Raw genomic sequence first — 26,940 nt, forward strand, 5'->3', positions numbered from 1 at the left:
CAGGCTGGTTAGAGACTCAGACATCCATCTGTGCTGCACTGACTGACTCATCTCCTGCATTGACTCACTGGAAGTATTCTGACAAATGCTAGTGTTACAGATGTTAGCACTGGCGCTAGACTGCAGAGCAGTATTTGATATTTCAAACTGGGCAAGTATATTCTAAAACATTCACTAAACAAAGTCTTTAGAGGACGTTTTCTGATTCATCCATGGCATATGAAAGAGGCACGTACATTTGCTAAATGTGTATATGTATTAGACTACTGTGTGGTAGGGATGTTTGGTGTTGATAGGATTAGCCATATGCAACTGTAAGTGATAAGAGAGTGATCTCCCAGCCTGGTCATACCTCGTCCTCCAGATTAAACAAGTGTCCTGTGAGGACGTGTCTCTCTCCTTGCTCACAGTCCTGTCACGGTAAATGCATGCAGAGCAAATCTGGGTCTGAGATGTCAGACGCTTTGATAGATAGATGACTTACCCCAGAGGTCAGCATAAATACACAAGTTGTAGGATGTAATTAGAGGCCTGCTAGGGAGGTAGATGACTGGCAGATTAAAATCAGAGAGGAGACAAGCTGGGCTAGAGGAGGAATTAGATTCTGTTACATGTTCCTCTGCTTTATACAAGATTTTTGTGTTCCATGTACCTGTAAACACTTGTTTAGTCAGCATGTATGAACTGACTGCTTACATCCAGTGTTTAGTTTAGCAGATGTTTAATCCTGTCTACCTCCATCTGATGGAGGAAATCTGGGCCATGCTGTAGTTGGACTATTAACTCCATGTACTGTACTAGATTACTGTTACTACAATTACTACAAGTACTACTATCAAGCTACCACTCAAAACTCGAGTGTCTACTCGAGAGGAATTGAGTCGTCTCTCACTCTATGAATCACTTTACATTCAGATTAGTGGGTCTGTTACATTAGCATGTGCTTTCCAACCATAGTGACTGTCATTTTTAAGTCAGCCACTGGACAAAAGATCCAGTTAGTTATTTAAAAATGACGATGATCTGACATTATGAATGTAGAGCTAGTGGGTGGGCAACAGGCCAAAAATAAGGTAGCATGGTCAACAAAATTTGACTTTCCTTGGGATAATACACTGCTGGTAAGGTAGACCACTACCAACACCAGTCCTCAAAGATTCTTCAGGATACTAATAGAACCTAAAGAACAATTTAAATGTTCAACAAGGGCTGCTTGTAATCAAAACGTATCCGTCTAGTGTTTGTATAAGATACATACTTCATACTTAAAGTCACACTGTGTAAATTTCCTATCATAAAGAAAACAGATTTGAAATAATTTTGTTGTCACAATGACTTGTGCCCAGATGAACGGTGTCTCTGTCATTCCCACTCTGTGCCGCGTACATCTGTTCTCACACTATGTAACTTTGTGTGTGATCACCTTCATGCAACACTTCAAGTCACACACCACCAACTATTTCACTGATTTTGGTGAAACTGGATCATATTTTTATAGAGAAAATGTTTATTGCTCTGTGTTAACAATGCTCAGCAGCCTCTGTTGACATGGCAGAGATGACATTGACAGAAGCATCTAAGAAGCAAAAAAGAGAGGTGACCGAGTAAGATGCCACCCAGGCAAGAGACGTTGGTGAGAGCTTGGTGAAATAAACGGCTGAAAGACAGACGTCGAGCTGGGCTGACTGCTGTTGGACTAGTCAGTAATATAAGCTGCTGCTATGTCTGCTCTTGGTGACCTGGTTGATGTTTGGCTGTTTGCAATCAGAACAAATGGATGTGCACAGCTGTCCATATTTACAACTTTTTGGAATTCAAAGGACTAAATGGCAAAAATATCAATTTCTGCACAATGTTGATTTAAGGCATTTATAACATCCAGAAAAATCTACTATTTAGTAGTTAAACTTGGCATGCTCTAAATAAAATGTGGAATACACATAATAAAACACACAATAAAATAACACAGCTGTAAATAGTGCTTTATTTTTCTATCTAGACAAAAACACTGTGTTGGTTTCTGATACCTGAAACTGATACATGCCACGTCATTTAATTGAAAATTATTTTACAGAGAAACTTTGACATCATGTCAGGTATTTTCCATTTAGAACAGTAATCAACATCAACATAATAAGCGATAAGGAATATGCTCCATGATTTTACAGTGAAAAACTGCCAAACCATAACAGTAAAAGGCCGTAAAATATGTTATGAAGTATGACTGTGTATTCCTTTGTTGTCATATATCAAAACCTTTATTTATACACTTTTTTGAGGGAATTTCTACAAAATAAAGCAATATTTTGTATTAGAGACTGTTAATTGTACAGTAAAACACTGTAATATTTAATGGCATGTTTTACAGTCTGATCTTACTGTCATGGTTGGACAGAGACACTTTAAAATATGGAATAAAACACCAACCTTATATATCCACAGTTTACCAATATCCTTTTAGCGTAATATTAGAATTTTTTTTTTTTTTTACAGTGTGTCTACCCATGTGACCAGCTCCATTTATTATTTTTCAAACCTCTCTCCATGAAAACTAGCCTGGCCATAATGTCATCTGTGTCGTAAAAACTGTGTTGGAATTAACAAAGGAGAAGAATCACTCCATGTGCCTGGAGCTGGGCAGATTCCCTCCACCTTTCATTTTTAGGATGCTAATAGTGTGGCTCTACCGCCACCAGACAGAGGGGTCACAAAGTCAATACAGAGGCTTGCTGAGTGTTAACAATGTGCTGCTGGGTGAGCGAGAGGAGGTCGGCAGCAGGGTGAGCAGGCTTTGTTGTGCCACATGGCTTCCAGGCTGAATATGGGCCATGAGGGAGTTGTTCACCCAATTGTCCTACTCTGGGTGACATGCATCCTCCCCATAGCAGCTCTGTTTAAATAGCTACACCCCCACTGACAGATGTATCTTTATTTAAGGATTTATTCTGTTTTTTTTCCCCTTACTTTGAACAGGATTAGGATTATTTAGAGGGGATTAGTGTTATTTTTTATGGATAATGTCAGAGTTTGTGTCAACGGGGATAAACTGAGGGGGCCATTGGCTGCCTGTTTGATGTTAGTTTGAGCTGTTTGTTTGACATGAAGTGAACTGCGAGTGAAGTGCTCTCTGTCGTATTATCTGTGTGTCATCAGGAATCATACAGCTGCATATTTACAATTCAATAAAGGCAACAAATAACTATTTTTATATGTGAATACAAAAAAGACTGGACTTGTTAGAGCTATATTGAACCACACAAACAAAAATACAAAAATAGTCTATGTTAACTACATTATGTGCAAGTGTATAAATGTTTTTTATAATAATAAAAATATAATAACAATAATAATACTTATTTAGAATATTTTAATTTAAAAAAAAGTTAATTAATTAATTAATTTGTAAATGTCTTTGCCGATCATGCTTCATGTCGTTTAACACTGTATTTTTTAACATGTTTGAAATTTCCTGCATCGTCTCTATTTTGAATTAAACCAAGTTTGGCTGTAAGCAGTTAATCAGGTGTCTTATAGGTATACACCTTTATAAATGAGTTGTATAAATGTCACAAGTCACAGTTTTTTTTCATATCCACACATGACCTGTGGTCAGTTTGTTCTGGGTTTTCTGGTCCAAAGTCAGGCAAATAAATAATGTCCTAAACATAAGAAATAACACAGCCAAGGAATCAATTCTACTAAATGAACCATGACTGGGAACTGTGTGCTAAATATGCAGGTAATAGGGGTGTAACGGTATTTGTATTCATCCCGAACCGTCACGGTACGAGCATCGCGGTTCGGTGCACGCGGTCATACGACGAATACGTCTCAGTGAGTTTAAAAAAAAAGTCGAGTCCTGAAGAAGAAAAGTGATGGAGAATGTGGAGTTGGAAGAGGCACCGGCTTCATTTAAAATCGGCTGTTTGGGAGCACTTTGGCTTCCCAGTACAATATAATGGTGACGGCACGCGAGTAGTGGACCGGACAAAGACTTTCTTCAGCAATGTTTCACGGAGGTGCGGTATGTTGCTGGCAACACCTCAGACATGCTAACCCACAGTAGACGGCATCACCCCGACATATCTGTCACTGGTGCAAAGAAAAAAAACATCTTTGGTGCAACAACTTATCCCTGCTGCTTTTAAGCCACCTCTTGACATTAACACTAACAGGGCCAAAAACATCACAGAAGCATTGGCGTATACATATCAACATCTATGCGCCCATATGCCGTAGTAGAGGAGCCCGGCTTCAAGTATTTATTAAAGGTGCTTGAGCCACGCTACAGTGTCCCATGCCGTGCGCACATCAGCCAGTCTGTGGTCCCTGCCATTTACAAGCGTGCACGAGCAGTGGTGGAGCATGACCTGTCTACAAAAAATAAATAGAATAAAACATAAAACAAATTATTATATTTGTTTTATGTTTTATTCTATTTATGTTTTACTTTTATAACAGGAGAGGATTTTTGATTTTGCAGTCAATTGGTGTCTGTTCAAAATAAATGAAAAAAAGCTAGTCTTTTATATGTGATTTAAAAAAAAAAGGTTTTCCCGTTGTACCGAACCCGTACCGAACCGTGACCCCCATACCAAGGTATGTACCCAACCGTGACTCGCGTGTACCGTTAGACCCCTAGCAGGTAAGAACTATCTTGTGGTGAGAATAAAAAAGACATGCATCTAAATGGAGATGTAATACTCCAAACAGTATGTTTCTAATGACATATGTGACTAACTATTGTTACGTTTTTGTTTATGCAGTATGCTGCATCACTTCCTCAGCATGCATGTCTATTAAGAGCTTTGTAATTAACGAGTGTTTTTGAGACACACTGGCTGATTTTGTTTTTGTATCAGTCAGTAAATGTCAACATTTCCTGCGAGTTCACCGCTGATGTTTTCAGACTCAGCACAGTTCACAGCTGGATGGAATTCAACAGTCTGGACTGAGGATTCACATGTTTGCTGTCTTAATATGTGTCTGTATTTTAAAAGGTCTATTGATTTTCACAGTTTAAATGTGTGACGTCACCATGTTAATCAGCTTTAATTCACTCTTTATTCATCCCTGTGCAGCACAGGAGAAACATTTTTATCATCTACTCGTCATATTTCTATGTCCAGTGTTAAAAGACTACACACACACACAGACAGATAGACATGCACTGGTTTTAGAGATGACGTCTGAGAAAGTAGTGAGTACTCCCACCAGTTTGGGATTCAGGACCATCCTTGAGGGCACCTTGAAAATGTGGACTCCCTACGTGAAGTGACTGAGCCACTGAGCCCCAATAGGGGTAAGCAGTAAATGTGACAGAAAGTAACCAGTACAGCCTGAGAATGAACTAGACTCACATGACATCACCGTTTGTTATGCCCACACGATAAGATAAGGAACTGTCATGAGATAACAGCTGGCAACTTGCTGCCATCTATTCATTAAATTCATTTTCAATTCAATTCAATTTTTCATTAAATAAAAATATTTAGGGGCGCTATTTACAGAATGCGGTAGAAAATGTTTCCATTAGTATATATTCACCATTTGAAATTAGGCTGAGCCTTTATAACTACACACACCGTGGCTCCATGTTTCTACAGTAGCCCTGAACACACAAACTAAACACTGGCTGTAGTTTTTCATTCACAATAGGAAGAATAAGAGAGGAGTGAGAGCCAGCAACTACACCACTAGAAATCCTACACACTGGTCCTTTAAAGCCAATGCTGTGTTTTTGTGTTACATGGCCTCTTGACCCAGTTCACCCAACGACAGAACAATGGAAACAATAAAACATCATTGACAGTTTACATGTCAAACTAGCCTTTAAACAACAAATTACAAGCAATCCCATCTGATGGGTGGCCACCCGTCTTGTTAGCCCGGTATCTCCATGTGTGTCCTACTTGTCTATGCACCACCAGACCCTACAGGCCATCCACATATCTATGGGCATTAGAGGATCCTACAGCTGTTCATTTATCTCTGGCAGTCAGTCCCCTCAGCATCACAAAAGCAGAATCATGTTAGATGTCACAGCTGAAGTCATATAAGACAGTTGGGCCACAAAACGTCTCGGTCTGGCCTTGTCAATTCCAAATACGAGGGCACGCTTTCAATTTACATGTGAATGGTGGCCTCAAGTCTAGCAGTCAAGCAGCTTGTCATGCAAAGTGAGAGCACAGGGGTAAATAAGCACATAGCAGTGGTGAACCTCAGCAGCACCAAATCAACTGGTTACATTTGTATCTTTATTCATTTCATTGTAACAGTCTTTGTTTCATTTCAAAATACAATAGAAATCTCGTGACCACTGATGCAAATCAAACTACAAGTTTGTTGTTTAGCTGCTGTTTTGTACCTGAATGTACAAGAAAGGCTGCAAGTTGGACCCAAACGTGGGCCACTGCAACAAGGACCCATTCAAGGAAATTTGTTGTTGTTTAATTTAAGTGAACTTGAAACACGAGTGAGTGCAACTAAAAGTGTTGTAGGTATTTAGTAATTCTAATTGGGGTTCAATTTGTATGAAGCAGTCATGTTAAGCCCAGTTAACACTAAGCACGGCTAAGTAACATGAACTTAAAAAAATCTGTTAGTTGTACTACTTAATTCAGTTCTGCACACTTAAAATAAACAAGCTTTTCTGATTCACTTAACTTAAGATTAAGATTTTGAGGCAACGAGTTTGCATACTTTTTTGAGTAAGGTCAACTTATTACATTTTACAGTGTATGCTTCTCAAAATGGAAAACTTGGAGAAATGTTAATCAAAATGTTGGGACAAATTCAAGCTCAGCAGCTTCAGTCCATGATTTAAATCAGAATCAGAATCATGATGTTGTCAGCTGCTCCAAACACTGCAGGCTGTCGGTCTGAGGAGGATGGACTGCATCCTCCTGAGCAGCATCTCCACTTAACAGATAAGTCCACACTACAAAGATCAAGAGTGGATCCCAAAGGAGATCCCCCCCCCCCCCCCCCCTTCTCCCTCTGTCCTCCTGACCCTTGCTTAGGCAGCATGTAACATTTGACCTATGTAAGAAATTTATCACAACATTTCAATTAGAGACTGGCAAGTCTCAGAGGCAGGTGGCTGTCTAGGAGTCATTTGACCTTGCTGCCAAGATTAGCTCAGCTTTCCAATATCATTTTAAGATCAGACCCCTCATTGTGCTGCACCACTGCTGCACTCCACTGATTTCATAAAGATTCATTCAAATTCATATTGTTCTGATCTTATTAAGTGGAAATTTACAAGAGTGATTTCACCTGTAGCCACTACAAGACAGTGTTTATGTTTGGTTTCTCTACTCAGAGGGATCACAGCGTCATAATATCCCATAACTGACACACATAGAGATAACACAACACTTACCACAGAGAAACAGGGTTAGAACTTCATGGTATTAAGGCTTTATTTTTCATTCGCTCTATTTGGTACTTTATACAAATACATTTAAATGTATTATTATTATTATTTTAGCTGAAATATCAAGATCTGACTAAAAGAGAGGCAGCTCAACCAGAAGTTCCTCACATTCCGGACACCAAAACTCCTCACTTGCTCTTATCAGACTCCACATCCAGGTTGTCAAGGACTGTCCAAACACTGAGTGGTGTCAGGTTTCCTCTGGCCACAGAGAAGACATGGGAGGGGATGGAGTCTATTACAGCGGGGGCTAAAGGCACGACTGTTGTCCCCTAACTTCCTTCTGCCCAGACTCCATCCTCTTCAGTCATCACGGCTGTGGGGACTTATGGCTGGTGGGCGAGGCCTGTCCCATCCTGTCTGAGGATGTATAAACAGCATCCTCGTCTTTCCCAATTGTTGTCTTTATCAGGTGCTCGGCCTGCAATTGACAAGCGAACCATGGCCTGCTGATAGATATTTCCTTTCAAAGACAAGAATAGTGAGGTCAGTGTTGTGTTATCAATAGCCACCTAGTGGCTCTTGACTGTGTTGTGGTGCAGTCCAAGGTGGGAAGTTTATTCAAGTAGTTGACTCATAGTGCCGTTGCCATCTGATTCATAGAGCCGTTTTATTGCAAAAAAATGAAAATGCATTCATAAGCATTTTGAGGGGAAATAGTTGTTTAAAGATAAATGGTTTTCTGGTGTTTGAAAGTACTGCTTAGCACTTTTTTTTTTTTTACTTAGTTACCATTAACCAAAGCATGTCCCATTCAAGTCATTTAATTTCCAAGAAGATTCTGCCCCGCTTCCTTTGAGAAAATGACAGCTATGCTCTTACAAAGAAAGTATAATATCATGCATGACTCACAGACAAAAGATCCACTCAAGCTCTTTCTCTACTTTAACATGCCACACTCTCTTGATCTATACCGTTGATTACTATTGATTGTCTGAAAGATTTTATCATAAAATCAATAGTTTATGGAGGCTATGATATACTACTGCTGTACAAGCTCAAAGTTGTCACCCCTACCCCTAACCCCTTCATGTGAACAAAAGGCAAAGATAAAACATATCCTATTGATTTTTTTCTATTGCTTTCTTTATCACTCTGATATGGTAATGACAACATGTGCAAACCTATCAGTCTGCAGTAAGATGGATTGTGTTTTGTTGCTGTAATTAAATGGATTAAGTTGATGTGGCCCAAACAGTCTCAAGGCCCAGTCTGCCACAACAGGCTTACAGGACCAGACTCAGAGGACTTATCCACTGGAAAGTACTGATTCTTAGGCCTTCTTGGTAATAATGCCTGATAATGGGCAATCTTTACTTTGGCAAGTATCACTATAGGCCGGGTGTGTCGCCACTCATGTAGGTGTGTTATGAATATTCTGCCCACCCTCCCCTGATATCTGTAGTGTCTGGATAAGATAAATAAACATGAACTTGCGTGTATCTATAACAGAACTTGTGCCACTGTACAATAACATGAAATCATGATGTGTAGAATCTAGTTAATATGGGATATTTTATGATTTCTACATGATACTGGGCCTAGTGATGGTGGTCCAATTAAATTCTGTGGCTACTCGCCTTTGTTGTTATAATGTATATACCACCTTTTCAAAACTTGAGGAAATTACACTTGTACATTTATTGAGGTATGGACATATATCTAAATACTACAACAAACTGGTTGCCAATAGTAAAGAATCAACACAAGGTAAATTAAATGCTTGGAAAATGGATATACATGAAGATATTGATGAGACAGATTAGAATGAAGATTGTTTAAAAGCACAAACACAGACTATAAATACAAGTTAAAATTACTTTAATATAAATGGTTTATGAGAATGTATATAACTCCTGTCAGGCTTCATCATATGTCTGCTAATATTCCTGATGTTTGCTCTAAATGTAAAAGGTACCCTATTCCATTGTCTAAAGATCCAACATTGTAAAGATGTTATAAAATGTTTGTCAGAGATGTTTAACACCAAAATTCCTTTAAATGCTGGGTTCTGTTTACTTGGAATATACCTGACAGATCTTAAACAGACATTGAAACAGACTCAACTTTTGGACTTTGGACTTTAAACCAGGAGGGCGATTGCACTGCGCTGGAAGAGTATGGAAGCACCATCACTATGGATGTGGATTAAGGAACTCTTGCATTGCATTGGTCTGGAAAGACTAACTTACATTGCTGCGGGCAAACAGAAGGGCTGAAATGATGGAAATGTGTGCTTTGCCTAAAAGAAAATGGTAGATGATATTAGGAAATATTTATTTCATTTGTATTCTACCTTACATTGGTGCAAGGGTGTGTGTGGTGAGTATGTGTGCCTGTGTAATGTAAGTACGTGTAGTCTCAAAATGTATTGTTACTGTATGTTCTACTGGATGGATGTAAAAAAAAAAAAAAAAAAAAAAAAAATTAGCCTTTCTTGTCAAACAAAAATATTTTTCTGAAAACACAGCTGATACTGCAAACTTTTGTTTAATTGGTATACTTGATTCTTGTACATGGATCTGCACTTTATGACACTTACAAGCTTTGGGTCATAGTCCATGTTCCATTTATTCAACTGCACTAAATCATTGACCCTGGACACATCACAGAATAAGCAAAGAGCATAAGTATATATCGAATACAACTTTAACAGATGGACTGATTTTTCTCAAGAACACCGTGCATTAGTCCTCGCAGCACCGTTCCGATGTCTCCCTGCCTATTTATCCCCAGTCGATAAAACTGGTGTTAACAAAGAGCAATTCATAGCTAGATATCAAGTGTCTCCATTAAAGGCTTCTCAGCAGGCTGAAGGTTATCAGTGTGGTTTACCTGCTGAAAACAAGTGGAAGCCACCTGCACCAGCAGCTCAAGTGTGTGTGTGTGTGTGTTGAGGGAGACAAGACCCACTATGCTCATTTGTCATACACACAAAGAGTGTCTCTCTTTCCTCGCTAACAAACAAATCTTCATGGGATCTCTGGTTATACTGGCACACAGGGAAATTTGTTCTTTTTTAAAATATCAGTTGAAACAATCAAACTGCACTTTATGTACGTTATTCTTGTATCCAGTATATATGTGTATAATTATCTGGTGCAATTTCACAATAGAGAGGTTATGACAAATCTGCATGTCTTTATGTTTGTAAAATATGTCATATGTTTTTTGTTTTGTCCATCCTTCTATCAGTTCCACTGTGTTTACTGCAGTAATAGGTGAGATCTGCAAACACATCATGGTCATGGTCATGAAACACGAACAGTCAGGTGATCAGACAGCTGAAATGAAGCAAAGTTAAAGCAGGAAGTAGGTCTGTACACTGTGATGAATGTTGACAACAAACATTTGTGTTAATTAGGGAAATAGTGTTTTTTTCTTTGCTCTTGAAAGAACATGGAAGTTTATTTCCTGCCTGTCTGATTTGTTTACCAGCTGTAGCTTCTGCAAGAACTTAAATGGTTAAAGAACTGTACTTATATAGCGCCTTTCTAGTCTTCTGGTCACTCAAAGCTCTTTGCAGTACATATCTCATTCATCCATTCACACACATACATACACTGATGGCTGCCATGCAAGGTGCCAACTGCTCATCGGTCTGAGGAGCTAACCATTCATACACATTCAGACACCGATGGTGCAGCCACAGCCGCCCCTTAACATCATGTAACCTGGTACAACCTATAACCAAACTTCAGGGTTCTTCTTTGTAAGAACCAGGACTTTTTGAATATCATTAAAAAAGATGGCTGACTATGTCATGTCATATGACTGTAACTACGTTACGTAAGTTTTGTGTTTTGTTTGATGCAACTATAGTACTGACAACGATGAAGTAATACCACTAATATTGTGTAAAATGTCATTCAATCAGTTGAATTGAACAAGATTGTTATATTTCTTCTTTTTTGTTGCTTTCAAATTCAGTGTAAGAGACAAATTGAATTGTCTTCTTTTAAAACTGCATAGTTTGACTATAAAGGTCTGAGGATATCCACAAATACACATTTTTATAATTATATTTAATATTCTAATTATTACACCAAACTTCAAGTGAGTGTGTGTGTGTGTGTGTGTGTGTGTGTGTGTGTGTGTGTGTGTGTGTGTGTGTGTGTGTGTGTGTGTGTAACAGAGTCTTGCGGCTCTGTAGCTGGCTCTTATTTTTGTCTGTGTGAGCTCCTGTCTGAGTGACACCCACCATATAACCCTGGTGGCTGGCTGAAACAGATTGAATCTGTCAGCCTGTGTTAACCAATGATGAGGGTGAGCCACCTCTGACAGCATGCAGCATTTTTTGCCAGGGGACTCGTTCAATCTGCATTCAATCAATGAAAGTAGTCCCATGTTTGTTTTAGGATGCACATCTGGGACAGGTGGCCGAGAGAATACGAGCACTGCACACTGTGTGTGACCCAAACCTCTGCTTCGTCCACAACCCTGTATATGGAGGCCAAGTCATTTTAGCTGGGTCAGACTAATGGAAAAGAACCTCCCCCTCCTCTTCATATTTATTGGCAACCTGCATGAACACGTCCTGTCTGTGACATTGACTGGGGCCAGTGGAGGGCATTTCACATACAGCTGTGTCCATTTTTATACTCAAATATTCCTCAAACTTGTGTTTACCCTGAAAGCTGAGGTCGAAAGAATCTATTCATCAATGGTAAAATCACTCAGGTGAGGTGGTAAGACACAGGGGGGCTGTGTGTGTGTGTATGTGTAGGTGTGTGTGTGTGTGAGTGTGTGTGTGCATGTTGGGGGCAGTTATCAGTAATATCGAGAGTGGCCAGCAGTGACTTATGCAAGTTCAAGGACTTTATTGATCCGTGAGGTGGTCTTAATGAAAGTCTTCCCCCAGCACTCCTGGTGATTAAATAAGTTGGAGAGAAGTGACACAAGTATTCAGGTTTTCCATTGCTTTTCAGTCAGACATCCTCTTCATCAAACCAGTGTTTGTTATGCAGAAAAATCAAAGGGTGTTGTGTTTTAACGTACAACATTAATTAAAATGATTTTAATTCAATGGTAGTTTTCACAAAGTGAAAGAAAAGATATGTGTACAATCTGTCAGATATTTACTGTATTAAACATAAAATGAACATGCTCTGTCATCAGATATTAAAGAAACATGCTCTACTGAAATACAAGCTTCTTGATAAATTACTATAGTCAGTATGTTTCTTATTTTGAGAATTTGCCTTGACAGACCTGGCCGTCTCTTTGTGTTTTGTTCTACACGGCTCATGTCGAAGCTCCGGGTTGCCAGATATGAAATGTACTACAGCCATGGAAGCAAATAAAGTGGATCAACGGAGTGAACGTTAGATTATGCCCAACCTAAGAAGCTCTATGAGCAGACAAGTGGTAACACACGGTAAATATTGGAGATGATTTAAAGATGAAGACGTTTAGAGCCCAAAAGGACCCAGCGTGCTTGTTTGTTTATTCAGTGGGTTTCCACCTGATTTCCTCTGTGAATCAAACAACATCTCCAGCATCATCATCCCTTTATTTTTAATCTCATGGACACTGTAAGATTCTGTCATGAGAGAGCTCCTGACCCACAGTGCATCGTGGGAAATGACAAAGGCATTGTAAAAGTTCCGGAGCTACCCGGCTCTCACTGCGGGAGCAGAGTTGGGTCGTAGTGTTGGTGTGGAGGACTGGGCAGGTAATGTAACGTATAAATTCATCAATTATTTCCCTCGTAAAGTTTCCTGTGGGAAGTTATAAAGTCGCTGAGTTCAAGCATTGAAATCATGTCACATAATCATCATCAGCTGTTACTGCCTGAGGCTGCTTTACCGGGGGAAGTGAGCCGTAGAGTCAGCGGGGAGGACTGACTGGGTCACGGAGACTTTTAGCTTGAAACTTGACGATTTTTATCTTGAAAGCTACCAATACAGTTGTGTGAGTCAAAATTAGGAGTCAGAAATGTGTTGAAATCTTTCTCCTGTTTGTTATGTACATGCCCTTTGACCGGCCTAACCTTTGTTAAACCTTCCATCTAATGTGGAATTTAACAGATTATGGAAGGAGACAGAGGTTTCCCTTTACCTTCAGGATAAAGCCAGTTGAACTTAATAGTGATAAAATATATGTATTCAAGGGAAACAAAACGAGACCCAGTCAGTGTTAATCTGATGTTTTAGTCTTTTAGTCAAATCATCACCAGGCTTATTACCAAAGCTACTATGTAGGAAATGCAGAGAAGCTGATCATTCAGAAGTTGGATTACATTACTTGTTCACTGAAAAAGAAATTAAAAGTCGGATATAATGATGTTTTGAATGCAGCAAAGGTCTAGAGGGAGATTAGGATGTTAGTTTTTTTGCATCTGTCCCAACTGTCCTGTTGCCCCTTCTGATCTTATTGTCTCTGGACTGCAGATGAATTTTGTCCATGAGTCTGTTTCTTCCAAGAACTGAAATTGGTAGCAACATAAAATTACTGATTACAATTGAATGCTAACAAATCTAAGTTGCTTCTTATTTATGACAGAGCAACTAGTCAAGACGCTAAATTAACTTTTGAACAAAAGATATTTGGGTAGGTGGAGGATATTTTTTATTACTTAGAAGCTAGGTTACAGCATGTGGGTTCACAGATTTCTGCAAGTTGTTGTATTAGACTGCAACAGTAATTAGTTAATTTATATATTTTTTATATTATCATTTAATTTGTATCCATTGACAAATAATACAATACACTTTGTCATTGCTTTCATTTTCAGTAGTTACTTTTTTATTTTATTTTAGTCTTGTTTTTGGTGTGAAATATTGGTTGTCAGTTTACATTTCTTCATCATAATTTTGGACACAGGACAAGACCTCGTCTCCAGGAACTCCTAATAGGTTAGGACACCTCTGGGACTCTCTAGAGAAAATATATTTAGAATAGAAGTAGAAAAAATACTTTTAATCCATGTCCTTAAAATAAGACAGAAAACAGTTTGCACTCTAGAATATTTGGCAAGTAAGCACTGATGTCCAAGTCTAATACAAATATGGGCCTATTGTAATCTTAATCCTAAACCTAAACACTGATCCAGAGTTGACATTTGTAAGTGAAGAGCAGGTTAAAATCCTCTCACTGTAAAGAGTTTTTCCCATCTTCCCATCTTTATTTACATTGTACAAGAACACATGCTGTGGTACAGTCTTGCACATACCATTCACACTAGCTTAAATGCATGTTCAAGTTCTACAACTACATTCAGACACATAACAGCATGCTGCTGTGCACACGCGCGCACACACGCATCTCTGCTCTCAGTCTCCCTGTCTCTCCTTCTCTTCTTTGTTATGGTTGTGAATCCAATCTCAGCTCAATCAGCACAAGTGCTGGTGTTTCCTTTTCCCCGCTGTACTCTGCACACAGATGTTAAGCAAGAAATAAAGGTCATGCAAGCATTCAAGTGTAACTGATCTGTTTCTCCTTTTCATCTAGTTATGGGGGCTGATTGAGGAAGAGGTTATCAGATGATTCAGGTGCAGATAAAGCGGGCCCGAGGTGTGGGCCACAGCGTGGTTGGATCTGATTAGAAGGCCAACAGGTGAAACATTGGAGGGGGGGTTCCACAATGCCAGCATGAGGCCTTCTTTGAAAGATGAGCAGTGATCTCTGAAGACAGGGAGCAACATGACAAAACTGCAGATTTGAATCTGTGACAGTGTCCTCCTGTCTGATAGTCATCACAGACTTTCAACATTAGTAAAGACACACCACTGTGATTTGATTTGCCCTGATAGAAGGATCAAGCAGACTGAGATAAAAGTTGCTTTGTGTGAAATCATGGACCAGTAAAGCGTTGGAAAATTTGAAAAAACAATGCAACAAGCCAAGCAAAGACAAAGATGGCAATTATCCTCTTTTGGAGAAGAAGGTGGGTAGGAGTCAGCTCCAGTGTAACAGCACTGGAGTAACATTACATTTAACATTTGATAAATAGTTCTTTTGTTGATTAACCAGCAATGAAATACTGTAAATGAGCAACTTTCTCACAAGAAAAAGGCTACCTCAGTCCATCACTGAGGTAGCCTGTGCTACAAATGGGAACTCTCCTCCTCTTTCCTGCCCCCTGAAAAAACTAAAGAAATGAAATGCCCGTCAGGTGTTTAAAGCTTCACAACATGGAATTATTGAGATGGCAGATTTAACGTGTAAGAGTCTCGAGATGAAAGGTTACATGTGTGCAGGAAAAAAAGACAGCATCACAAATTTCTATTAAACGATCAGTTTATCAGTAACCTAATAACCTGCTTAAATAACTAATCAGGGAAATGCATATTAATCTTACCATGTGCTGTGTATTCCAGTGCTAAGGGAAAGAAGTTTATCTTGTGGGAAAATAAACAATCTTGCCAAAGAGCAAAGAGGAGAAGGCTGGCATTCTCAGATGATATTAAACGTCAGAGGTGATAAAAGATGTTTAAAAATTCCCGCATTGAACAGTACAATCTTTTATGCTTCATAAGTATGTGTTTGTATTTTTGATAGTCATAAATGTTATCTTTTGGATACACTGTATGTGCTACTTTGCAAACATTGTAATCACTCCAGCGTTCAAAGAAATTCTCCTGATAAGGATTTCCATTGTTTGTAATAGGAAGATTATCACCAAACTCTCCAGTGTGATGCTGATAAGGCTACTGTGAGGCATTCCTCACAAGCAAAAAAACATCGAACAACCTTTCTGTTGTTAATGGTAGCCCTCCTGCTCTGGTCTGAAATGCAGTGAAACAAAAGTTCAGCTAAGATGTATGATCTTTAAGTATTTCCCTCTAAATGGTTGCAAGGTCAGCCTTAGCATGACAAAGAGCCAGGATCTAATGAGGTAATATAAAGAGAGAAGATGCACCACAAAATAAGATAAAGTGTGTTTGAGAGATGGTGCAGACCATCTCAGATCACTTAACAGCGATATATGAACTATTCAGGGTCTACCACCTAAACAACATATTACTGGATTCTGTTGCATCTTCTGCTCTATTACTGGATTGCTGTTCCAGAGCAAGAATCCACTTTACAACTCGTGTCCAACACAGTGATATCTATCTGACGTAAGATACGCATAGGTGGACGGTAAAACAGATTAGATAGTTTCATTATTGATTCACCACAATATTCTTATGTTACTTTTAGAGCTCCTGAGCAGCGTCTGCAAGGCTAAATGATCGCACAATGTCATTATACTCTGATTTCACAGGCCTTTTTAGGTCCTTATGTATTATTTCTGAGAATATGCCGGCAAATAGATGAAAATAATGCATTCATGGCAGCAAAGTGGATCGGCAGGCAGATCCGTCTGTCAACATCAATGCCATCTTTAACCTCCACACAGTTTGGAGCTCACAGCACAAAAGCATGATGACTAACATTTAACAAATGCTTTAAGTTTAACTGCCTAGAACAAGTTATTTAATGAGAAAATGTTGATCACAATCTGTTTTGAGATATTTTAGTCTGTGTAAAGGCTGAGATTTATTTCAAAATAGTTGCTGAAAACACATGAGTTTTTCACAGTTTTTCATCAGTTTTCAGTCCGGGATTTTGTGGGCGGTCCTTAAAGGGTGACTCGATGACACGCTGAGGCCACCCTGAGCAGAGAGATAGAGATTAATTCATCTCACTCAAAGTGTTTCAAAGATAGTCATGTCATTTTCTGAACTCATCTGACACATTTTAGTCACTTCATGGCTTCAGCACAAAAACATGCTGTCACCCTGCCACGCCTCAAAGAAAAGGCTCCCAATTTGTGCAATGTGGGGAAGTTGAGAAAGGTCATGCAAATGTCCTCTGGCAGGCAAAAAAAAGCCACAAACTGAGAAAAACCTATCACTCACATTTTGATTTCCCCGTGAAACAGAAGCACACAGTTGTGTCAAAGTACTTCAAACACAAATGAAGGAAAGGCTAATGGTTCCGGTTAGTTAGGAGTCTTCTACTCCCGGCTGTATATTTGAGCTCTAACCTTCATTTCTCAATAATTCACAAGCATTCCGTCCAGATCTGTTTCTCTCTGGCATGTAAGAGGAAAAAGGTCACTGTTTTATCTTTCCACAGCATGAGTTATTTAGCCTCTTCTTTCCTCTCACAAAGTGTCTGGACACAAAGCAACATTTCTTCTGAGTACAGCACAAATAGGCAAATCTAATCTGAAATTGTCTTTTACATAATGTAAGCTCATAAAATAACTGATCACAGGACAACAATGGATTTTTTTTTCCTGCTAAATGTGTCATTTAGCTCAGGTAATGATACCGAAGCCACATTTATCAAACAAAGATACAATATATAATTAATGTCAAACTTACAGAGGCTGCACCGGTGTGATGATTTTAGGGTGAGATAGGTCCACATACACACACACACACACACACACACACACACACACTCACACACACACACACACACACACATCACACCACAATGCATCTGAATTGCCAGAAGAGCTTATAGAGATCTGGACAAAGGCTGCAACCTTGGCATTTTGTTCATAAGCCACATTTGTAGGCCATGCAGGCCCAGTTTGTGGTAGATGGCTTGCATTGTCCGAGCCATCTACTCTCACTGTTCTGAAGATAAAGCTATTCCTCCTTTAATGGATTCTGCTGGGTTTTGTGTTGCCTGAGTGAAAAGCCAGTGCCTGCTGAGGAACAATTCAGGGAAGAATGCGACATATCCAAATACCAGTTGCTTTTTGAGTGGCCAAACAACATGTGCTTTACACACTCGGCATTCAGAACCCCACATTTACAGAGCTTTCAACACCAGTAGGCTTGATTTAGATATACTGTTTTCAACTAGTATAGTATTTCAGAAGCATGCACTGTCTTTCCTCATTATGAAATGAAAATGTGCTCAGTATTAGTCATGAAGATTGTATGTGAAATGCTATATATTAGCTTACACTTCCTTTTTGTGTCAGTGTATAATATCCGATGGGGACACATCAAAGTGGAAGTGGTTCTTATCTCTAGAATATAACAATGCTATCCATATTTCAGTGCCCTTGTTGGAGTGGATGTCTCTCTTCCTGCTTGATCCACTGCAGGTACTGTCACTGAAATAGCTGGCTACCAGCATCAAAATATCCACAAGCTGAGGCACAATGGTCACAATACAGCTTGAATACTTAAGTGTCTGTGTGCATGTGTGTGTGTGTGTGTGTGTATGTGTGGGTGGGTGGGTGGTTGGGTGGGGTGGTGGGGGTGCACTTCAGTATCCATTCAAGCCCATCTCTGACATATTCCATGGCCTTGAAGTCTCTGTAGAGCGTGGCGGTGCTCTCTGGGCTTTGTTTACGGATCACGGCTTGTTTACTATGAAGCCCAGCGCCAACCCTGAAGAGATGTGGGCCCAAGATGTTTTATCTCTTGTCAGGGCTTGCTTCAATTAAATTAATGGAATCCATTCAGCTCTCCTCTTTCCCTTTCTCTTTCAGGCCTCAGCCACAGAGGAGAATACATTAAAAAGATCTTAGAGCCTTAAGATGGTACATCATGGTATTAGCCTCAGTCAGTCATTTTTCCTCGCAGATTTAGTTCTTTTTCTTTCCCCACGCTAAATGAACTAATCAATGTGATCTCCAGCTCACCAGTGTGGTGTGTGTATTTTGTAGCTTGGATGTAAAATTGTGAAGACAATTTAAATTCTGTGTGAACACAAGTTTTATTATGGGCAATAATTAGTGGTTGATAACTATTCTTCCACAATAATCCAAATGTGCAGTTGTAAATAAAATAAACTGTTGAAAACAAAAAACTGTAAAAACAGTAGCCACAGATTTTCAACAACTCAACAACTGTTTTATACAGCATCAATTACATGTTATGTGATTATTTATTAATCGTATGGATAAATATACTGGTTATAACTTGTACACTCTTCATAATGTATGACTTATGTTACACTATATCTTGGCAAACAGAATGTATCAAGTTTTATAAAATTTGTATATGATAATTTAAATAATGATTCTATTATAAAGTATTAAAACACTAGCATGACTACCCTGTGTAAATAGTTTAGATGCAGAATCTTCTGATTCAATTTCAGGCTTACGTTTACACAGTCCTGTCAGTCCCATTAACAATCACCACCAAGTATGGATAGGAACAGACATCATTTAGTTTGCTATTTAGATCCAGATAGTGGTGTACATGCTCATCCCAGTAATAATGTAGTCTTTACTATATTATGACATGAGACCACAAACATCTTCAAACTCAAACAGCATGATATGACTTCTTGTACTCTTTTGTCTGGGTTGTTTATGAAAATGAATCTAAAGACATTTCATGTGCATATCATGTAAGACCTTGGGAACAAGTGAAATTCTTGTTTTGACTAGGTTCTTTGTCTCAAATTTTTTTTCTCGAGCTGTGCAAACAGCAGGTTGTCCAAGCGCAAATACCGTTATCTCAGAACACGGTATCATGAGTACGTTTGTTGGAATCTTATCATTAAGGACCAGCACAGCTTCATAAAGGCCTCTCGTGTTGGTTTATAGTATCACCTTAAATTTCAACCCTTGCTTTAATGGGAATTAAATTGAGATGTATAAATAATGCTGGACATAGATTGCCCTGTAGGATAAGCAATATCTTAATTATCTAAAGTTTGCTATCATTCCTGCAGGCTGGGAAAAAATAAGAAAAGCATCTGGAGAGAACCAGAGGAAGTGTGTGTGACATCCTGTAACAGTTAGTTAATCATTAAATGTGTTTCCTTTCTTTTTGCACCTTCCTTTTCTTTCAGGTATTCTGTATTAACACACAACACAATGGTCTAATGCAATACGTAGAGAGGTGATGAATATAATCATTATTTTTATTTTTAAATTAACAAACCAGCAGCGAAACTGTCCCTGTTTATCCAAGTTACTCACCTTTTATTGAGGCTCCCATTCACTTTCTTTTTGTACAGTTGGTACAGAGCAGCTTTACTCCTTGTTTTTATGTTGTACATGGTTGAAACTATGTTAATACAACAATGGTGTTTGAGCTGGGAAAACTGGTTAGTGCTACCTGTAACTGTGCTGCAAGCGATCCCTGCTTGACTAATGGAGCAGAGTAGTAAACAACTCTGTTGGCTCTTGCTGGATTGTTGCTCACATTGCATCAAAGCATAAAGTTAACCTTTCCCCTATAGTGCAACTGGGTGTCATTGGACCCCTGCGGCTCTGCAGGCAGCACCAGACTGCAACACCAGGTTCCATTCACACTGAACAGGAGTCTATTGTTGTCCCAGCTTTTGAGCGTGTATGTGAGAACAGCCCATCCACAACTGTGACTGGCTTTACTTAGTGGTGCTTTGAGCTAAATGCTAACGTGCTTATGCATACGTTTGTGACCTGATGATGGCGCTAAATTAAAAAAATCAGGAGGTTGTGAAAGTCACAGTCACAGTTTGGGAAAGTGTAGTTGTCGTTTACACCAAACTGATAATGTCAACCTCAGGGTGGAGTCATTACAATGAATATGAATGACTGTACTAGAAGATGTTGAGGTTTCACAGATTATGTGATTTGGATCTGCTGGGGAATATGGGGAACATAATTAGAATTCATTCTCATTGGACAATGAATATTTTTTTATAAAATTTTGTCACATTTCATTTAATAATCAACTGCATTATTTTAATATTATGGCCCAACCAAAGTGGTAAATCAACCATCCAACGAGCCGCCATGCAGCTAGATACTGTGAGCTGAAAACCATGATGCCGCTTCCAAGCCTCATCATATCATCATGCACCTTCCTTTTCTTTCAGGAATTCTGTATTAACACACGGCACAGTGGTCTGATGCAACACGTAAGAGAGGTGATGAATATAATCAGAAGTATTTAATTTAGTCAAGAAATCAAGAAATCTTTATTGAATTAAAAAATAGTTCATTTGAGCACAAACCAGCAGCAAAACCATCCACGTTCATCCATGTTACTCACCTTTTATTTTCCATTTTGATTGGAACTGCTCCAGCCTTGACGTCCATCTGTCCCACAGTTTCACCACTTCATGGCTTCTATTTAATTTTATTAAACAGTTGAACCTCAGGTGTGGTGTTTGGTCTCAACCTCTTTATCTGTTCTTTTGCCAGTGAGTGTGCGATAAAGGACAAGGTTATGTATTGCAGTTATTTAAACAGACCCTCTGTTAAAGTATGTACTGTGAGTACAATATGTACTGTACAATATGCAAGGCAGACAATTTATAGTCTCTTTTTTATTCGTTTGATTTTTATTCTTGGAAGGAAAAAGATGTACAGTAGCTATACCTGCTGAAGAAATATTGAAATCTGCTATCATATAACACAATTAAAGAGCTGTATATTTTTTAGGTTGCCACTATGTCATAGTCAGTGGTCAATGACAATCAAATGGGTTTGAGGAATGAGGACAGGAAAGCAGGTATTACCACAGTCTTTATCATACGCTGTCCTAATCGTAGCTCTGGTCCACCTCTGAATGGACGTGAAAATTACTTATCAGCTGTCAGGGGGAAATTACTGGTGAAGAATGTGTTATAGCTCTTGTATTCTTCTATCCTCCTACCGTGTTGATATTACACCCTTCTGTTGAGTAAATGCCCACAAAAACCCAAGATACTGCACACATTGAAATTAGGGATTATTATGCTGGAGGAAAAGCTGGGCAGGATTGGTAGGTGTTTTTCTGTTGAAACATGACAGCTTAAATACTTTGATAGTTCTGACTGTGCCCAGTGTCGGCACAAACAACTGACATGGGATATACTTGGGTGCCCGATAAGACTGCCAGACATGTAATGCCTCTGTCATCATTATCAGAGCCATCTCTGATTCAACAGCACCAATTTGACGTGCAGTTTGGCTGAGGGATTAATAAATACTAAACAAACATCACATCCCCATATTCCTGGATACCATGTTCACCCTGTCAGCGTCTGACATCTCTGTGCAGACCCTTTTCATGTTTTTACAGACTTGTGTACCCATGCATCACTGATGATTAAAATACATACTTCACTTCATTAAAAGCTGCTCACCTGGACATTTCAATATGAATGACAGTCATGATAGACAACACTACTCTTCTTTTGCTTCTTTCCTTCTCTTTCAGTTCAGGTCTGCTTTTTTCAGGCACCAAGCATGCTTCACTTTGTTGTAAATGCTCCCCCCAATCCCTCCTCGATAGTGTAAAGGCCTCAGTATGCTTTCTATGAATTAGGTCATATGAGAGATTGTTTCTACCTGTTCTGAATGAACTTTGTGTCATCAGCATGTAATTGTAGTCTTAACACATGTATCAAGACTGCCCTTCCAAGAAAAACGAGACGATCGGTTGTTTCTAGTAACCCATAACTGCTAAAGATTATCACATCATCCAAACAGCATCATATCACAATGCAGAAACAGCTGTTCTAGCCAATGTTTCAAATACCACCAGTACCGGTTCAGAAGAGTCCCAGAATTGGGCCTTGAAGTCGTGTAGAGGACGGGCTAAAGCAGTGTCGTGGCCGTGATGTGCCTGGTGTTATATATATTATACTATCACATAGTTAGATGGCTAGCTAGCTGGCAGCAGGCTACATGTAAGAGTTATAACTCAATATTGCTCAATGTGATGCAAATTTTAGTATTACATTTTTACATTATGTTTTTTATTATGTTATGTCTTTGTTTGTATGTTTTTTTAGTATTTCACCAAAAACACCATTGGAACTAACTAACAAAAAAAAAATAAATAAATAAATAACTATGCAGTAACATCCATATTGCACACTCAGACTTCTATTTAACTGTATGTAGTGAACATTTAAATTCACATCAAAAATCTACATCAACCCTTTAGAGTACAGTTTGATTCAATGAATGACCAATTATAAACCAACGATTTCATGTCATCCATTATCATCCACGACATACAGAATGAACAAGACTAAGTCTTTCATTTAGTAGTAGTAGTCATCATACAGCAGCAGAAATCTGTGTGATTTATCTGCAGCCAGATTTGTGGATTTTGCAAACAGCCATGACACCCCAACACACTTGAGCACCTGAACTTCACCCCACATACGATACAGGATGTCAATCCCAGTGTCCTGATATGAATATACTTTTTGGGAGAAAGTGTTTTACTCTTGATTCAGGCTGCAGATGGAACGGCCAGTCTGTATGTTATCAGTTTGCTTTACAATGTAAAAATCACAATTTGCAAAAAAACAAAACAAACAAACAGAAATATGAATGGAAAAAAGATAAGACAATGGAAAGCGTGAAGAAAGCTAAAGCTGGACAAAGAGCTAAAATTACTAATTGGTTTACTGATCAGTTGTACTTTGTTCGATTGATTTGCAATTAATTCTGGTTTGTGGTGCATAAAAGACAGAGGCTGGCGCCAACCTTGGAGCTTGTGGATACCTTATACTCACTTAGAGGGTGAAGGAGGGAGAACATCAATACGTTGTTGTGAGTCTGGCCTGGGACTCACACTGATACTGTCTTCTTCATTTGTTGGGGCTATGAGGCAGAGTGTATGGAACAATACATTTTCTGAAAGGGAAGTGATGGATGATTTATCCTCTTAAGTACAGATGGGAGGTGTGTAACCCTGATCTGGCATTGCCATTAGTGTGATCTTACGCTTTGGGATACACATAGTGGAATTAATGTTTTATATTCCATAGGGATGCATTGTACAGAGCTGTGCAGTAAATATAGCCCCTCTTCCAATAATATGCCATACCACTGTGTAAATATGCTGGCAGCCAATAAACATCCTCTGCAATAAGTATGAGGTGATTACAAGAACTTCTCAGCTCCTGTACGGTTTCATTCAAATCAATAGAAACACTGCACATGCATAGAGATGTTAAGGACTCTGGAGGGTTTGTTCCAAATAACCTTGAAAATCTGGAATATGCCAACATTAGACAACACTCGGAGAGCAGGAATTCCATGGATTTCTTTTAAAAAAAATAGGTTTGGATTGGAATTTCATTATGTCATCGAAGAAACCATGAAGGGAACGATATTAATCTAATCTTCCTGAGGTTTGTGGGAAGAATGAAACACTGTGTTCTTCCAAAAGCCTGAAAGTAATTCATTTTTGCACTATTACAAGACACACTGTGGACATACTGTGGTACAAACTGATCACACCTCCAGGCCATTAGAATTTAGAATTTACCCTTAAGGCCCAATATACAAATCAAATCCGGCACAAACACAGGTAGAGTTTATGGACTAAACTGCAGTGTTCTGACTTGGTTTTTTTTGACATACCAACTTCTACGTCTGTGTCTGGCTCGCAAGAAGAGAGAGAGAAAGAGCAGTGGTCGAGCGACATAGACAGTAAATGAGAGTGAGGGAGCTTATTGTTTCATTTCAGTTAAGTTCAACAAGAACTCCCTGATCAAGTGCATTTGCAGGTAGACATCCTTACATTTTAAACTGACAGGGTGGCTGAGGGAGGAATCAAATGGAGCCACCGGGTATAGATTGAATGTACATGGCAATGAATGTAGTAAACTTTCTAACTGAAGTTTTTCCATTGTGTTGTTGTATATTTCCTATTCATAATACTGATGACAGAGCTACTTCTTGTGATTCAATGTTAAGTCTATGTAACAGCTGAATAGACTGCTAGAGAACAACAAACCAATGTAAAAAAAAAATCATTACATCACTTGCACAATTTCACCACACCTGTCAAAAAAAATGCCCGATGTGTTTTAAAGAACTATTCCAATAAAAGTCAACAGCAACAGGCAAAATAAACACTGACTAAGGCGTAAGACAGTACAGTTATTCAGACAAGAGTGTGTCAGGGACTATAGCCCAGATTCTTTTTTTCAGCACTGGACCCAGTTTACCTTTACCAAGCCAGTGGACTGTTCAGGTTCCCAGCCAGCCCAGGTTCAAACCAGGAACATTCCTGCTGTGAGGTGACACTGCACCACCAAGCTGCACCTAGCTAAGATCCAAGTCAGTAAAATGATACACAAGTGTACAAGCCATTCACCTTTAAGGACAACAGTCTCTGGACTGTTTGATAGCCACTTAGTATCAAAATCGAATCTCATTTTTGGATGGGCTCGATTTGTGAGACTGACTTGGTGCTCACTGTGAGTTTTCTGAAGAGGAGGAGGAAATATGTGACACTGGAGGACAAAGCTCCTTCACTGAAATGACCGATGAGCAGTGAGCCAACTCTAAACCTGGCAGCCAGGCACTCTGAGTTAGTGAAGGCTCAGAACAGCGACACTAATGCAAGAGGACGTGTCGGTCAGGTAAAGTGAAAATCTTAAAAAACTGAAAGTTAAAGAAACAGTGGCTGTGGGAGAACATAAAGAAAAGAGAGGAGAAAATGTGACAGACGCCGGTGCATGCTTAAGAAAGAAAAGTGCCAGAGCTACTGTTATAAGCAAGCTGCTTAGCATTTGCACAGTTTGGGATATCTGAAGAGTTAATAACAGCTAATGGCTCCAGTTCACCTCACAGCGGTCCAAGACTTTACATCTAAGTATGATATCAAGCATACTGCTGGCTGAGCAAGCCATCAGGACAGCTAAAAGAATTCTGAGTCAACCAGAGCTTCAGCTTGTCTTCTTGAATTACAGGGACACTGAACCACCAAGGACCATCTATCCTCCTCACTAACTGAGGCCAGCCTGGCCTGATCTGCCTAAGTCAGAATGATGCTAAGACTAAATGGGCCTATAAGAACTCCAATCAGCAAAGACACTTACTACAATGAGAGTATGAGTCAAAACAACACTAATGGCAAAATTCCAGTGGGCAAGAATGAATATAAAGGATGTCTGTAAAGTTGGTCTATAAATGTGTTGAGGGGAATTTAGTAAGAGATGAGCATAGAGAATAGAGATATGTAGGGGTGATTTCACCTGTGAATGGAGAGGAAAGCTGTCTTACTGTAAAACAAAAAACAGGTATTTCCCCTATTTCTTTTTTCTTTTTCTTTCCTGCCTCTCTGCTCCTCTGTCCCTGATATGTGGTGAGCGGCAGCAGCCCTAATGCCCTCCTACTAGAGGAAACAGAGATAAGGAAGTGAGAGAAAGGGAAGAGAGAAAGTATTGACCACAGATGCTTTCTGAGTCCAGACTGTTAGCTTTTTAGCTCTGGGTGTGTAGTGATCTGGTTACCCAACGTGCCACAACCACGTTCAGAGATACACTAGAAGCTTCCCTGGAGACGGTGGAGGGAAGGGTCTGCTGTCTCCAGCATGGCTGAGAGAAAGATCTGTCTCAGACGTCACTGTGTCTGACCAACTGCCCCCCCACCCCCAACCCTACCTCCAGCCCCCCCCCCACCCATCCCCCTGCCACTGTCCCGACCTCAGCTCTTAGGCTTGTCTGAATGCACACTTAGAACACACACACAGCAGCGTACCTGTTCAGTGGACGACAAAGAAATGCATCAGCCAGAGTAAACAAACGTTGGACAGCACATCACTAAAGCAGACTGTGCATTTTGTCAGTCACACCTCATGAGT

This window comes from Larimichthys crocea, chromosome III (genome assembly GCF_000972845.2).
Source record: "Larimichthys crocea isolate SSNF chromosome III, L_crocea_2.0, whole genome shotgun sequence".
In the NCBI taxonomy this organism is placed as follows: domain Eukaryota; kingdom Metazoa; phylum Chordata; class Actinopteri; family Sciaenidae; genus Larimichthys; species Larimichthys crocea.